Genomic DNA, 15,366 nt, shown 5'->3' on the forward strand with positions numbered 1-15,366 from the left:
CATTCCAGGCAGACTCTTTAACCTGAGCCACCAGGGAAGCCCAATATTAAATGGAACATGTTCAAATTTATAAGCATTTTAAAAAGGGTTAAGAATAAACTATTGTTGATTAAAGGTCATGATAAATATAGGAAACTTGGCTAGAGCAACTAAGAATTTGAGCATCCAAAGAAAAAGGTTTACTTGAAATCTACTTTCAAACAAAAAAGGAAACTGACATGCTCTGCCCAGTTAAAGGAGGACCAAAAACTGATAATTATGAAACAGTATATTTTCATTTAACTTGAGAAAAGTTTTTCTAAATTTCATACTATCCAAAAAAGGAATAGTTTGTCTTCTGTAATAATGAGCTTCTTATCACGAGAGGTAGTAAACTTGGATGACTATTTGTTACAGACAAAATATATGGGACTCATTAACTGGATAGCATGGTGGTTTATAAACAGTGGCCACAAATTGTCAATTGGACACATTGACATTCCTTCCGTAGAAATGTGTGGTCTATGTTTCTCTTCTGAATCTGGGTAGACTTGTCATTGCTTTAATTAATAAAGGATGGTTGCAGTGATACTATAGCACTTCCAATGCTAGATCATAGTTACACAGCGTCTGTCTTGTGTTCTTGGAATGCTCGATTTTAAGAGTCTCTCTCAGAACCCAGGTGCCATGCTGTGAGAAATCCAAGCCATGGGGAAAGACTGCATGTGGGTGGAAAAAATTCTGATTACATTTAACCTTTCATTTATATCTATTTTCTATTTGAAAAATTAGAAATGAAGTTCTACTAAAATGTAACATTCTACATCACAGTGGCAGCATCACGCATCCATATGTCAGAGAGTCAACATATTAACATTCAGCATACTGTGACACACTCTGATTTAGGTGGTCTAGTCAAATTGGGTTATACATTTATTATTATATTTAATTTTGTATTAATTAGCCCTATTAAGTGCACAATGGACTTAAAGATATACCTGCAAAGAAACCACAGATTGACAAAAATACTACCAATGCAAACACAGGCATGCAGCGGAAACCGGACAGAGCTGACACATCCCCATCCAAGGTCAAGCTTCTTGCTAGTCACAGTGCCAGGATTAAAGCTGTGATGATCTGAACAGAACTAACTAAACAATTTGGAAACTAGGAGCATATATAAAATACAGATTTATACCCATTATATTATTGGCCCTCACCTTAAGAGTTGTGCCTTGGTATATTAGCAGTCATAGCATATATGTGCATATTTGTAAATAATAGATACAAATATATGCTTAGTTGCTCAGCCGTGAATCTGCCAGGCTCTTCTGGCCATGGGAGTCTCCAAGCAAGAATACTGGAGTGGGTTGCCATTTCCTTCTCCAGGGGATCTTCCAGACCCAAGGATTGAACGTGGGTCTCTTACATTGCAGACAGATTCCTTACCTTATGAGCCATCAGCCATCCTCTTCTTTAGGTCCTACTTATCTCCAGGGTGACTGAGGGCTCATTAAAGACCACTCAGGTTGAAAAAATAGAAAATTGCCAATGTTCAAACAGCTTGGACCCATAAAATATCCATTTCATATGATGGTCTAATTTAACTTATTGAGATTAAATGCTCAAAAATCACTTACCTTCAGAGTGAAGGCAATAAAAAACTGTTTGTAAAGTACAGATTTAAGGAATAAGATGTATGATAAGCATGGATTTAGTAAGTACATGGGAAACCATTCAAGATTGCTCTCCAACTTTATATGTAAGCACTGACACATGACATGTTACAAAATTATTGCTATCTTTGTCTGGGGGGATAGATAACTTTATTATAACACATGGACTCTTTCCAATTAGAGTGGCTCTTAGCACCCGGATATATTGTGAAGCCCTGACTTGAATGATAATGATTATTCTTTGCCTGACTTCACTCTGCAGAGATCTATGTAGAAAATCAACATTCCTTAGGAAGAAACAAGGCTTTAAAAAGAATGATCTTTATGGGAGATGGTGGTTATAGAGAATTTTAGTGCCAATAAAAAGAAGATGAGGATTACTTGTTCCTTTGAGGCCGTGAGGTAATTAAAAAACAATATTTAGTGGCTTTTAGAACACCTATTTCCATGAAATCTCGGCACTGAACAATTCAGGGAAATCAGAATAGATAAATCACCTAAACAGAGCCGAAGAAATGGATAAAGCAACCATAATTCTATTCTATCTCGACCCCCTTCAGATTCACTAAATTATTTCAACCTCTTGGCACAAAGTCCCATAACACTCCAAAGCATGTGTCTTGCTTTGGTGCTTGTCAAAATTAGCATCTGAAAGGCTGTACAGGGAATGCTTCTCCTACAAGGGGTAGTTTCCTGTTGAAGCCCTCCTGCCAAATGGCTCAGGAAATCCATTCTCATCCTGCTCGTGTAATATCAGCTCTCTCTCATCAGGTAATACTGTGCTGTTTCACAGCACAATATCTAAAGCTGAATTTATTCCTGAAAGTAAAAGGAGATCATGGATCTTTTTCATCTGTTTTTTCATCATTGATTCATTCAACAAGTATTGCAGTGGCTACCAGGTGCCAAGCAGTAATGAAGGAGACACAGAAGACCATAGCAAATTGCAGTCTGGGACTGAGGGATCAACAAAAGGGAAAAAAAAAAATCAGAATTCTAAACACCAGGTGAATTTGCTTCCCTAAGATAACATGAAAATGTGAGAAGAATAAGACATGTTGTTGAAAACTAATGTGTTCTGGCACTTTTGTGTATCTCAGTCATTTACATTTAAAAACTAGCTCCTTGAAAAGCTATCCCAGAGTTGAAATCATGTGGCAGAACACCTGGAATAAACTGAAAGTGGGATGGGGAAGCTGAATAAAATGGGGAGAGAGCAGCCCATTTCCAGGGTCTCTGAGACACAAAACTGCGAGAGAGTGAATAGTGGCCATAAATGTGTCAAAAGAGCATAGCCAGTTTTAAGGAGCTCCTACTGGGCAAAGATGGGACAGTTTGAGCATCAATAAGGATAATAACTATAACAGATAGAAATACTTCAATATATTTTAAATGCTTGTGTTCTTCATGATGTAAAAAAAAATAATGGGCCCTGATAAAGAATGCCAGGGAGCTAAGTCATTATTTTGAAAACTATAAAGGAATGAAAATTTTATCTTCTCTTTTCAACACTAACTGTACCACTGTTAGACAAAGAGTAATTAAGGGGAATTTTTTTGATTGTAGAAATCTTACATCTAATAAATGAAGAATGAATGACAAAATAAGAAAATCACTAATTTGTAATCTCTAATGAATTAGTGGATCTGGGCTTTGAGCTCTAAGAGCTAATATCTTTCAAAGAAACAACTAGACATTATTTAAGTATGTGAAAGTGAAAGCTGCTCAGTCGTGTCCGACTCTTTGTGACCCCATGGACTATACAGTTCATGGAATTCTCCAGGCCAGAATACTGGAGTGGATGCCCTTTCCCTTCTCCAAGGGATCTTCCAAACCCAGGGATCAAACCCAGGTCTCCCACATTTCAGGTAGATTCTTTATCAGCTGAACCACACAAAGGAAGCCCAAGAATACTAGAATGTAGCCTATACCTTCTACAGCAGATCTTCCTGACCCAGGAACTGAACTGAGATCTCTTGCATTGCAGGTGAATTGTTTACCAACTGAGCTATCAGGGAAGCCCTTTAAGTGTCTTAAACAATGTAGTAAGTTACTTTCATTGTAGTAAGTCCCCTACATATGAATGAGTTCCATTCTAAGAGCATGTTCATAAGCCCAACAAAGTTAGCCTAGGTACCCAACTAATGCAGTCGGCTATATAGTACTGTACTGTAACAAGTTTATAGTACTTTTCATAGAAAAAATGCATAAAAACAAACACAAAAAAATAAAACATTTTAAATCTTAATATGGTATCTTTAAAAGTACAGTAGTACTGTTCAACAGCTGGCATACAGAGGCTGGCATCATGTGAACAGGGAAGAAGAGTTATTAACTGGAGAAGAAAGAGGAGCTGGGAGATGGTGGAGCTGAAGGACCATCAGGAATAGGAGATGGAGGGCAAGCTGCAATTTCACTCACAGCTGACACTGATGGCACAGGTTCTGGTTCCTTGCTGAACTCAGTTCTATCTACCTCTTGAAAAAACTATCCAGTGATGTCTGGGTAGTAACACTTCTCTCGTCATAGACGATGACACAGTAGTCCTGGACTGCATTCTGAATGGCTGCTGCAACCTTCATGTGCCATTCTACTTTGGATCCTGTGCCTCAGAAACTAACAGTGGGGCCTCCCTGGGGGTCTAGTGATTAAGAGTATGCCTGCCAATGCAGGGGACACAAGTTCAACCCCTGGTCCAGGAAGATCCCACATCCCACAGAGCAACAAAGCCCGCGCTGCTCAAGAAAAGCCACCACAATGAGAAGCCCATGGACAGCAAGACCCAGTGCAGCCAAAAATAAATTAATAAATCTTTTTTAAAAAGCACACACAGAAAAACTAACAATGCCTCCTCAAATAAATAAAATCCCCTGCCATTTCCTGCATCATGAATCTCTTTGGCTCTTCAGTTAATTCTTTTTGTCTCTCTTTTTCCTTTCTCTGGACCTCTAATTCTATCAGATCTTCATTAGTGAGCTCCTTGTGTTGCACAGCAAGAAGCTCAATGTTATAAGAATGAGAGATGTCTACCATTTTTTCCACCTCACTCCACTCTTTCAATTATTTTCACTCTATTTCCATTGCTATTTCTTGGTGCTTCTTAGCAGTACCATCTACATCATCGGTGCTTTTACATTTGCTTCTGGGCATCCTGGGCTTGAAAGAAAGACACTGTACTACTGTACTCTATATACCACTATAAAGAACACAGAAGCACAATCACAGGTCAGGGATGAACACATGTGACAATGTATGCCAGACACGTGAACTAACATGCGATTGGACCTGAGTGCTCATGTTCACATCTTTGAAAGTTCACAACTTGAAAGTTCATATGTAGGGGACCTATTGTATATGTTTTCTATTAAGTAGACAATATCAGATATGTAGCTATATTAGCCAAAAAATCATGGTCAAATCTGAGCATGGTCAAATCTCTAGACCATCTGAACATGGTCAAATCTCTAGGTCCAACTACTAATTATAGAAGTAAGAGGATCAAAGGACAGTTTAAACTATACTGTGAAGATGCAATCAGCAAAAGCTAGACTGAGAAAAGATGTAGGGCACCAGGTATCTTTAACAAATGAACTAAAATTAAAAAAAAAAAAGGAGAGGGGTATATATCTATTTCTAAGAATCTTAAAGTCACATCAATCTATGTAATGAACTTTATTTGGATCCAGTTTTTTTAAAGGTATAAATATCTATGACACATGAAATAATTGAAGACTTAAACATTGGCTGGATATTTGATAATAGAAACATGCATGGTTAATTTTTTACTGTGGTATTAGTATTCTGGCCACATATAAAAACTGACCTTTTATCTTCTAGAAGTAATACAGAACCATGTGGGGCTTTCCTGGTGGCTCAATGATAAAGAATCCACCTGTGATGCAGGAGACGTGTGTTTGATCCCTGGGTCAGAAGATCCCCTGAGAAGGAAATGGCAACCCACTCCATTTCATGCCTGAGAAATCTTGCCTGGGTATTCTTTCTGGGAAATCCCACAGACAGAGGAGTATTCTTGCCTGGGAAATCTGATGGGCAGAGGAGACTTGCAGGCCACAGGCCACAGGGTTGCAAAAGGGTTGGACATGATTTAGCCACTAAGCAACAACAACAACTGAACTATTTAGAAATAAAATAATGAAAGTATACGACCTTGGATTTCCCTCAAAATAATACAAAGTGGGTTTGAGAAATGTGACTAATGGTGAAGATGAGTTAGGATAAATTGATTAGCTGATGTTTTCTGGGGCCAGTGACAGATATGCAGAGGTTCATTATAGTATTCTGTTCATGTTTGTGTATGTTTGGAATTCTCCACAATAAAGAGAAAAAAATAAGTGGACATAAAACTGCATATACCCAAAAGACCACAAGGAACTGACAATTTGAGCTATTAATAGTTCAAGTTTTTCAGTCAAGTTAGCATACACCTAATGGTCTGGTTTTCTCAGGGCCAAAGCTATACCACATGAAGTATATGAATACATGTAAACATGACAGAAAAGAGGAAATTTCTCTCAAAGTGTATTGTGTAGAATATATAAAATATGTATGTCCACGTACACACAAATATGTGTATGCATAGATATCTCCTGAGATGCATTATTTTGATATATTCTGCTTGACAATGCATTTCACCTTGTTGAAGAAGGCTGAGATCAGGCTGAAACAAATATACCAATATTCCAATTAGCACAAAATCACATATCAGATTATGTACTAGATAAATGAGGCATGGGTAGGTAGCATATATAAAGTGTGTTCACATAAATGTGGACAACAGGTCTCAACGATGAAGGGAATTCTACAGTACCAAATATTTGTGTCTAGGTCAATTCCAGCCTGGAGAAAAGGCACTAGATTTGGGAATTCACACTGCAGAGCAGCTCCAAGTTTCCTGGGGCTAATCTTTAAAACTGAATACATATACAATCTTCCAACAAATCAAGCAATAAAAAGATGGTTCACCTACTTTTCATATCACAGGTCAAAGCGTCTATCTTAATACTGCCCTATGAAATGCTAACACAATAAAATTTTTAAAAGGAAACACAAGCAAGAAAAAACCACCACTCCCTAAACTCCTGAAAAGCAACAAAGCCCAGATTATTATATAATAGCCTCTTGCATCTGATTACTTACCACAACTAGCTGTTTATAGAACATAGAAATTCTTAGGGGCTTCTGCATTATTAGGGCAAATTAGCATGTTTCAAGAATGGTGGATTATTGCAGATGAAAGTGTTTTACCAACAGAGGTTTTATGGTTGGCAAATGTGATTATATATCCATTAGCATCTGCAAGTCAACCAAACATGTGCCATATACCTCCTGGAAACACCTCAAGGTGGCTTTCCTAATTTCCACCATTTTGTAAGAACAAAGGGATTTTTATTCAGGCATAGCCAAAGATAATTTTCAAAAAACTGAGTAGTAAACTAGGGCAAATTATTTCTGTAACTTAAATGATTGTCAACTTCCCATCTGCTACAACAAAAAGAAACATCTGTCATTTTTTGAAATGTTGCAAATGTTGACCATCTACTTAATTAGTCTACTGTGCTTACCACTAAACATATTGAAATTTTATAGAAGAGAAACTTGGGGAAAGTAATAAACAGTCTCTTTCTCCATCTGAACAGAATACCGTCATAAAAAATTGAGAAAGCTGCCCTCCTGGAATTGCTTGGCCTATGAATACAACTCTGTAGGGCTCTATCATTGTGTGGAGGCAGGCTTGCAGGTTAAATCACAGTGTGTTTACAGGGAAAGGACAGCACCTTGATGATCTTAGGGTGTTGATACAAAATATCCCCCTCCTTCACCATAGCTTTATTTTTCACAATTACTAGTATGTACGCAATGAACTCTTAAGCAACAGCTGGAGAAAGGCATGCCTATTTTTCAAGGTCTACAGGAAATGAATGCTTTTATGACATGATTTATAAATGATATTATATCTATGAAATTTTAATGCTTCAATTTTGGCCCACATGGCATGAATTAGTGAGCCAAGATTCTATCAGGCCCCCTTTTCACAAGAGAAATTACCACTAAAAGATTAAGAGGCCACAGCTCTCACTAAAGGTTACCTTCCCAGCTGAAGGATGCAATGGCTATGGAAACCTAGCATGGCCTTTCTACAAAACAATTGCCTTGGAGGGATCAAAATGCATTCCATTCGACAGTTTTGTCATCAAAATCAAAGTAATGGGAAGATGAACAAATTTTGCTTAGATAAGATTCAAATGAGGACAAATTAAATAAAGCAAAACAGATCAGAAAAGAAAGAAAACCTTTAAAAAGTATTTACCTAGGACAATCTTCCGTCCTTTAAAAAAACATTAGCCAGAGAACAAGATAGAGGAAGACAAGGTGGGTGTGGAGTACATCTCTCTCCATGGGTACATCAGGAATACACCTTAAGACACAGAAGTGCATGCAGAACACCAGCTGAGAGCAGACAGGAGTACCTGGCCAGAGGAAAAGAATATATAGAACCATGCAAAACTCGGCAGGATGAGGGAACTCGGGGGAAAAACAGAAGTGTTAGTAGGACTGGACCTGCCCTCGGTTGGTGGGGGCACTGAAGCAGGGGTCTGATCCCCACATCGGGGCAATTGTCTGAGTCAGAGGAAAAACATTTAAGGCTGAGAGTGAAACAGCTGATCTGTGAAAGCCTAAACGGAATGAGAATCAGACAGTCCTTGCGGCAGTCATACATACACTGGACTGGAACGCTGGTCCCCTGGAAAGCGCAATGGCTGGCAGCTGGAGTTTAGGGATTGTGGAGCAATCCCAGGGCGAGGGCTGCTGTTGACTGTGGAGAGATGGATCGAGAGGATGTGGGAGGAGATCGTGGTGGAAAATGCCAGTGGAGGAAAGCCAGGCAGCCATGGAAGCAAGGCGATACTGCTGAGTCACACGTAGGGGGTGGAGCCATCACCATAGCCTCTCTCTCCTCACAAGCCAGCACCTGCAGCTGAATAATAGCGAGGCTGGCCCATCAAACACCTGCCACACTGGACTACCGAGTAGGACCCCACCCAGGGTTCTCCTTTAAGTGACTGATGCGCCAATCTACAGAGTAGGACCTTAGTTAGGGGGGGGCCCCTCTATGTGCCTGACGTGCTGAACAACAGAGAAGGACCACAGGGAAAGGAGCCCTCTAAGTGCCTGAACAGGCAGAGTTATGAGAAAGACTGGCTGAAGAGGCCTTCTGATCGCCAGCTACAAGAGACTCAAAAAAAGACGCTCATAGAGCCATAATTCCTGCGGTGGAGGCCGTCTGTGTCCCTGCACAGTCGGCACTGCCAGGGTCCCCCCAAGTCAAGCAGATGTGCCACCTTCGTGCTCAACTCTCCCTGTGGCAGAGCTGCCACAGGCAAAAAAGTCTTGAGTCTATGCATGCAGGGTCGCTGTGGTCATGTCCGACTCTTGGTGACCCTGTAGACTGTGGCCTACCAGGCTTCTCTGTCAGGGAAGGGGGTTCTCCAGCCAAGAATACTCGAGTGTGTTGGCCAATACTAGCTGCCATACCCTTCTAGAGCACTGTATTTCCTGCTGCTCTAGCTGGCACCCCCCCTGAGTACCTGGTGCTGCCAGAACCCCTGTGACCCAGGCAGCAGCATCATCTCCACACCTTGTCCTCACAGGGGCAAACCCAAGTCCTCCAGGCCAACCTCAGGAGCAAACCCCAGTGGACGACCCACATGCAGAAGTGGAAATAAAACCACAATTGAAACCCAGGGGCAGTGTGGTTAAGGAAGAAGATCCAAAACCTTCCCACCAGCTGTACAAGCTGCAAATTAAGTCCACACAATCAACTAGGCACACTCTGTGTCTATGGAATATATAAAAGGCCATTGAGAGCTCCTACAAAAGAAAACACACTAGTTCTAATAGCTGTGGACATTGGACACAAAACACAGTGGAGTAGAACCAGATTAGAATCTGAGCTACGCCATAGTAGGTCCAGAGATCAATACAGTGTTGGAGGACATCCTAGGGAGGTAAGGTGGACTGTGACTCCCAGCAAGAGAAAGGACTGATAGCAGTGACTCAAGAAAAACATTTATTATTCTTATTTTTTCACTTGTTCTGTAGATTCATTTGGACTTTTTTTTTCCTTTTCTTTTTTCTCCCCCCCACCACCCCATTATAGTTGTTGATTTAGTTGGCACTAAGAAATCCAATTAAGTTTTGAACATTTTTTTCCCACTGTCACAATTTTTATTGTTCTTATGAACCTCTGCCTCTACCTTGGGCTTTTGCAGTTCTGTGGAATTTTCCTCTTTTTTTTAAATTTTAATTAAAAATATTTTAAAACTATTATTTTTTCTACCTTTATTCATTTGTTTGCTTTTCCTACTGTTCTTTTCCCTTTGTAGTTAATCTTTAATGTATTCTTTATCTACCTCTATTTAACTTTGCATATCTATTCATTTTTTTTTTCTCTCCTTTCCTCTCAACATATTTGTTAGTTTTATTTTCATTGGTTTATTCCCCAATTGGCACCTTGTTTTAGTTTTGTTTTCCAGTTTGTGCTTTAGGTAGTTTTGTTCTGGTAAATATAATTTTTGTTTTCCTTTGTTCCACAGGTCAATCTATTGTTCTTTATTTCTGTTGGACTGCTTTGATTTTGCTTATGGGAGTATATGTACATGCTATATTCAGTCACACCTTTTATAGTTGTTATAAACCTCTGCCTCTACATTGCACTTTTGCAGTTCTGTTGAGTTTTCCTCTTTTTTCCCCTTTTATCTTTATTCTACCTTTTTTTTCCTTTTCTTTTTTTCATAATTTTAATTTTTTAAAACCTGTTATACTTTTTCTACATTCATTCATATGTTTGCCTTTCCTACTGTTCTTTTCCCCTTGCTATTAATCTTTAATGTATATAAATCTTCTTCATCTACCTCTATTTAACTTTGCATTTCTATTCTTTCTTTCCTTTCCTCTCAACATATTTGTTAGTTTTGTTTTCATTGCTTTATTCCCCACGTGGCACATTGCTTTAGTTTTGTTTTCCAGTTTGTGCTTTAGTTAGTTTTGTTATTAACTGGTAAATAAAATTTTTGATTTTTTTGTTCACTGGGTTAATCTGCTGTACTTTCTTTTTGATGGACTGTTTAGACTTTGTTCATGGCTGTATATGTATATATGTATATTCCATTATTTTAAATATTATTTGCTTGATTTTGTAACTGCCATTTGTCTGGGGTTCATCTTTGATTTCTTATTTTGGGATATTTGTTTTAATCTCACTTAATTCCTTAACAAACCATTAGTGGAATCTTCAGTCCTGACCAGAGATCAAACTCTGAGCCTTTGGAGTGGGAGCACTGACTCCAAGACCCTAGACTACCAGAGAACTAACCCTAGGGAGTATCAAACAGTGAGAACTCACACAAAGGAAACCACTTGACTCCAAGACCCTGGCCTCACCCAAACACCGATAGCACCCTGTGCAGCACTCCTCATCTAAACAACAAACAAAAAATAGAAACCTAATTATCAGCAGACAAGATTACCACCTCACTCAGCCTTAGCCATCAGAGGAAAAACAACCAAACAAACAAAAACGCAGCACAAATCTCACATATTGAACCTTACACAGACCACCAGACCAACCTTAAGAGGGCAGAAACCAAAAAGAAGAAAGAATTCAACCTTCCTTGAAGCCTCTGACAAGGAGACCTCAAACACAAATTTAAAAAAATAATAATGAAAAGGCAGAGAAACATTATACAAATGCAGGAACAAACTAGAAACACATAAATCCAAATAAATGAAGAGGAAATGGGCAAACTACCTGAAAAAGAATCCAAAAAAATGATAGTAAAGATGATCAGAAACCTTGAAAACAAAATGGAGAAAATGTAAGAATCAATTAACAAAGACCTAGAAGAATTAAAGAATAAACATACAGAGACAAACAATTACTGAAATTAAAAATACTTAGAAGAAATCAATAGCAGAATATCTGAAGTAGAAGAATGAATCAGTGACCCGGAAGATAATGGTGGAAATAACTTCTGAAGAGCAGAATAAAGTAAAAAGCACAAAAAGAACTGAGGATAGTCTCAGAGACCACTGGGACAATATCAAATGCACCAGCATTTGAATCTTAGGGGTCCCAGAAGAAGAAGAGAAAAAGAAAAGGTATGAGAAAATTTGTGAGAAGATTATATTTGAAAATTTCCCCAACATGGAAAAGGAAAGAGTCAATCAAGTCCAAAAGGCACAAAAAGTCCTATTCAGGATAAACCCAAGAATAAACATTCCAAGACACATACTAATCAAACTAACAAAGACTAAACACAAAGAAAGAATGTTAAAAGTAGCAAGGGAGAAGCAACAAGTAGCCTACAAGGGAAACTGCATAGGCTTAGCTGATCTTTCAGTAGAAAATGCAGGCCAGAAGGGAATTGCAGGATATATTTAAAGTACTGAAAGAGAAAACTCTACAGCCAAGATTACTGTACCCAGCAAGGATCTCATTCAAAACTGATGGAGACATAAAAAGCTTTTCAAACAAGTAAAATTAAGAGAATTCAGTACCACCAAACCAGCTTTATAACAAATGTTAAAGAGACTTATATAGCCCAAGAAATAATACTTGAAAAGAAAATGATCTGCAAGATCAACCCCAAGCAATTAAGAAAATGGCAATAGGAACATATATATCAATAATTAGTTTAAATGTAAATAGATTAAATACTCCAACCAAAACACATAGACTGGCTGAATGGATACAAACACAATACCCATGCACATGTTGTCTACAAGAAACCCACTTCGGACCTATAGATACATATAGACTGAAAGTGAGAGCATGGAAAAATATATTCCATGCAAATGGGAAGCAAAAGAAAGCTGGAGTAGCAATCCTCCTATCAGACAAAATAGACCTTAAAATAAAGAAGATTGCAAGAGATAAGGAAGGACACAAACTAATGATCAACGGATCAATCCAAGAGGAAGACATACAATTGTAAATATCTATGCACCCAACATAGGAGCACCTCAATACCTACAACAAACACTAAGACATAAAAGGAGAAATTGACAGTAACACAATCATAGTAGGAGTCTTTAACACCCCACTCACACCAATGGACAGATCATCCAAACAGAAAAGTAATAAGGCAACATGTCTTAAATGATAACATTAGATGAGATGGATCTCATTGATATCCTCAGGACATTCCATCCAAACGCAGAAAGAATACACCTTCTTCTCAAGTGCATGTGGAACATTCTCCAGGTAGACCACATCTTGGGTCACAAATCAAACCTCAGTAAATTTAAGACAACTGAAATTGTATCAAACTTCTTCTCTAACCACAACACTATGAGACTAGATATCAATTTCAAGAAAAAACTGCAAGAAACACAAACACATGGAGATTAAACAACACATTTCTAAATAAGCAACAGGTTACTGAAGAAATCAAAAGGGAAATAAAAAAATTTTTAGAAACAAATGACAACGAACACACAACAACTCAAAATGTATGAGATGCAGCTAAAGCAGTTCTAAGAGGGAAGATAATAGCAGTGTAATCCTGACTCAAGAAACAAGAAAAACAATCAAGTAGATAACCTAACTTTACACCTGAAACAACTGGAAAAAAAAAAAAAAACCACCAAAATTAGTAGAAGGAAGTAAACCCTAAAGATCTGAGCAGAAATAAATGAAAAAGAACTGACAAAAACAATAGTAAAGATTAATAAAACTAAAAGCTAGTTCTTTGAGAAGATAAACAAAATTGACAAGCCATTAGCCAGACTCATCAAGAAAAAGAGAGAGAAGAATCACATCAACAAAATTAGAACTGAAAAAGGAGAGGTGACAACAGACAATGCAGAAATACAAAAGATTAGAAGAGACTATTATGAAACACTATATGGCAATAAAATGGATAACCTGGAAGAAATGGACAGATTCTTAGAAAAGTTCAATCTTCCAAGACTGAAAAAGGAAGAAATAGAAATTATGAACAACCCAATTACAAGAACTGAAATTGAAGCTGTGATTAAACATCTCCCCAAAAACAAAAGCCCAGGACCAGATGGCTTCACAAGAGAATTCTATCAAACATTTAGAGAAGAGATAATGCTTATCCTTGCAAAACTCTTTTCCAAAAAACTGCAGAGAAAGGAACACTTTCAAACTCATTCTACGAGGCCACCATCACCCTGATACAAAAATCAGACAAAGACAACACACAAAAAAAGAAAACTGCAGGCCAATATCACTGATGAACATGGATGCAAAATCCTCAACAAAATTTTAGCAAACAGAATTCAGAAACACATCAAAAATCTCATACACCATGATCAAGTTGGGTTTATTCCAGGGATGCAAGGATTCTTCAATATATGCAAATCAATCAATGTGATACACCATATTAACAAATTGAATTATAAAAAGCGTATGATCATCTCAGTAGATGCAGAAAAAGCCTTTGACAAAATGCAGCGCTCATTTATGATAAAAACTTCAAAAAATGGCCATAGAAAGAACCTACCTCAACATAGGAAAGACATGTATGATAAGCCTACAGCAAACATTATTCTCAATGGTGAAAAACTGAAAGCATTGCCCCTAAGATCAGGAACAAGACAAGAGTGTCCACTTTCACCACTGTTATTCAACATAGTTCTGGACTTCCTAGCTACAGCAATCAGAGAAGAAAAAGAAATAAAAGGAATCCAGATCAGAAAAGAAGTAAAGCTCTCACTGTTTGCAGATGACATGATACTGTGCATAGAAAACCCTAAAGATAGTATCAGAAAATTACTAGAGTTAATCAGTGAATTTAGCGAAGTTGCAGGATACAAAATCAATACACAGAAATCACTTGCAATTCTATATATTAACAAAGAAAAATCAGAAACAGAAATTTAGAAATCAATCCCTTTCACCGTTGCAAAAAAAATAATTAAATATCTAAGAATAAACTCACTTAAGGAGACAAAAGAACTGTACATAGAAAATTATAAGATGCTAATGAAAGAAATCAAAGATGATATAAACAGATGGAGAGATATTCCATGTTCCTGGGTAGGAAGAATCAACATTGTGAAAATGACTATACTACCAAATGCAATCTACAGATTCAGTGCAATCGCTATCAAATTACCAATGGCATTTTTCACAGAACTAGAACAAAAAATTTCATAATTCATATGGAAACACAAAAGACCCCAAATAGCCAAAGCAGTCTTGCAAAAGAAGAATAGAGCTGGAGGAACCAGCTCTCCTGACTTCAGATTATACTACAAAGCCATGGTCATCAAGACAGTAAGGTACTGGCACAAAAATAGAAAATTAGACCAATGGAACAAGATAGAAAGCCCAGAAATAAACCCACGCATGTATGGGTACCTTATTTTTGACAAAGGATGCAAGGATATACAATGAGGAAAAGAGAGCCACTTCAATAAATGGTGCTTGGAAAACTGGACAACTACATGTAAAAGAATGAAATTAGAACACTTACTAACCAAACCCAAAGATAAAATCAAAATGGATTAAAGACCTAAATGTAAGACTAGAAACTATAAAACTCTTAGAGGAAAACATAGGCAGAACACTCGATGACATAAATCAAAGCAAGATCCTCTGTGACCCATCCCCTCAGTTCAGATCAGCTCAGTTCAGTCACTCAGTCGTGTCCAATCTTTG

General features: G+C 37.8%; 1 protein-coding gene across 1 annotated transcript in view; it reads right to left on the minus strand.

The window, feature by feature from the left end:
- Window positions 1-15,366, minus strand: part of LOC120861085 (alpha-N-acetylgalactosaminide alpha-2,6-sialyltransferase 3) — a 636,442-nt gene that overhangs the window by 61,869 nt on the left and 559,207 nt on the right. The gene's annotated exons all lie outside the window — the stretch shown is intronic.

The sequence above is a fragment of the Oryx dammah genome, unplaced genomic scaffold, assembly GCF_014754425.2.
Source record: "Oryx dammah isolate SB20612 unplaced genomic scaffold, SCBI_Odam_1.1 HiC_scaffold_11227, whole genome shotgun sequence".
Classification (NCBI taxonomy): Eukaryota; Metazoa; Chordata; class Mammalia; order Artiodactyla; family Bovidae; genus Oryx; species Oryx dammah.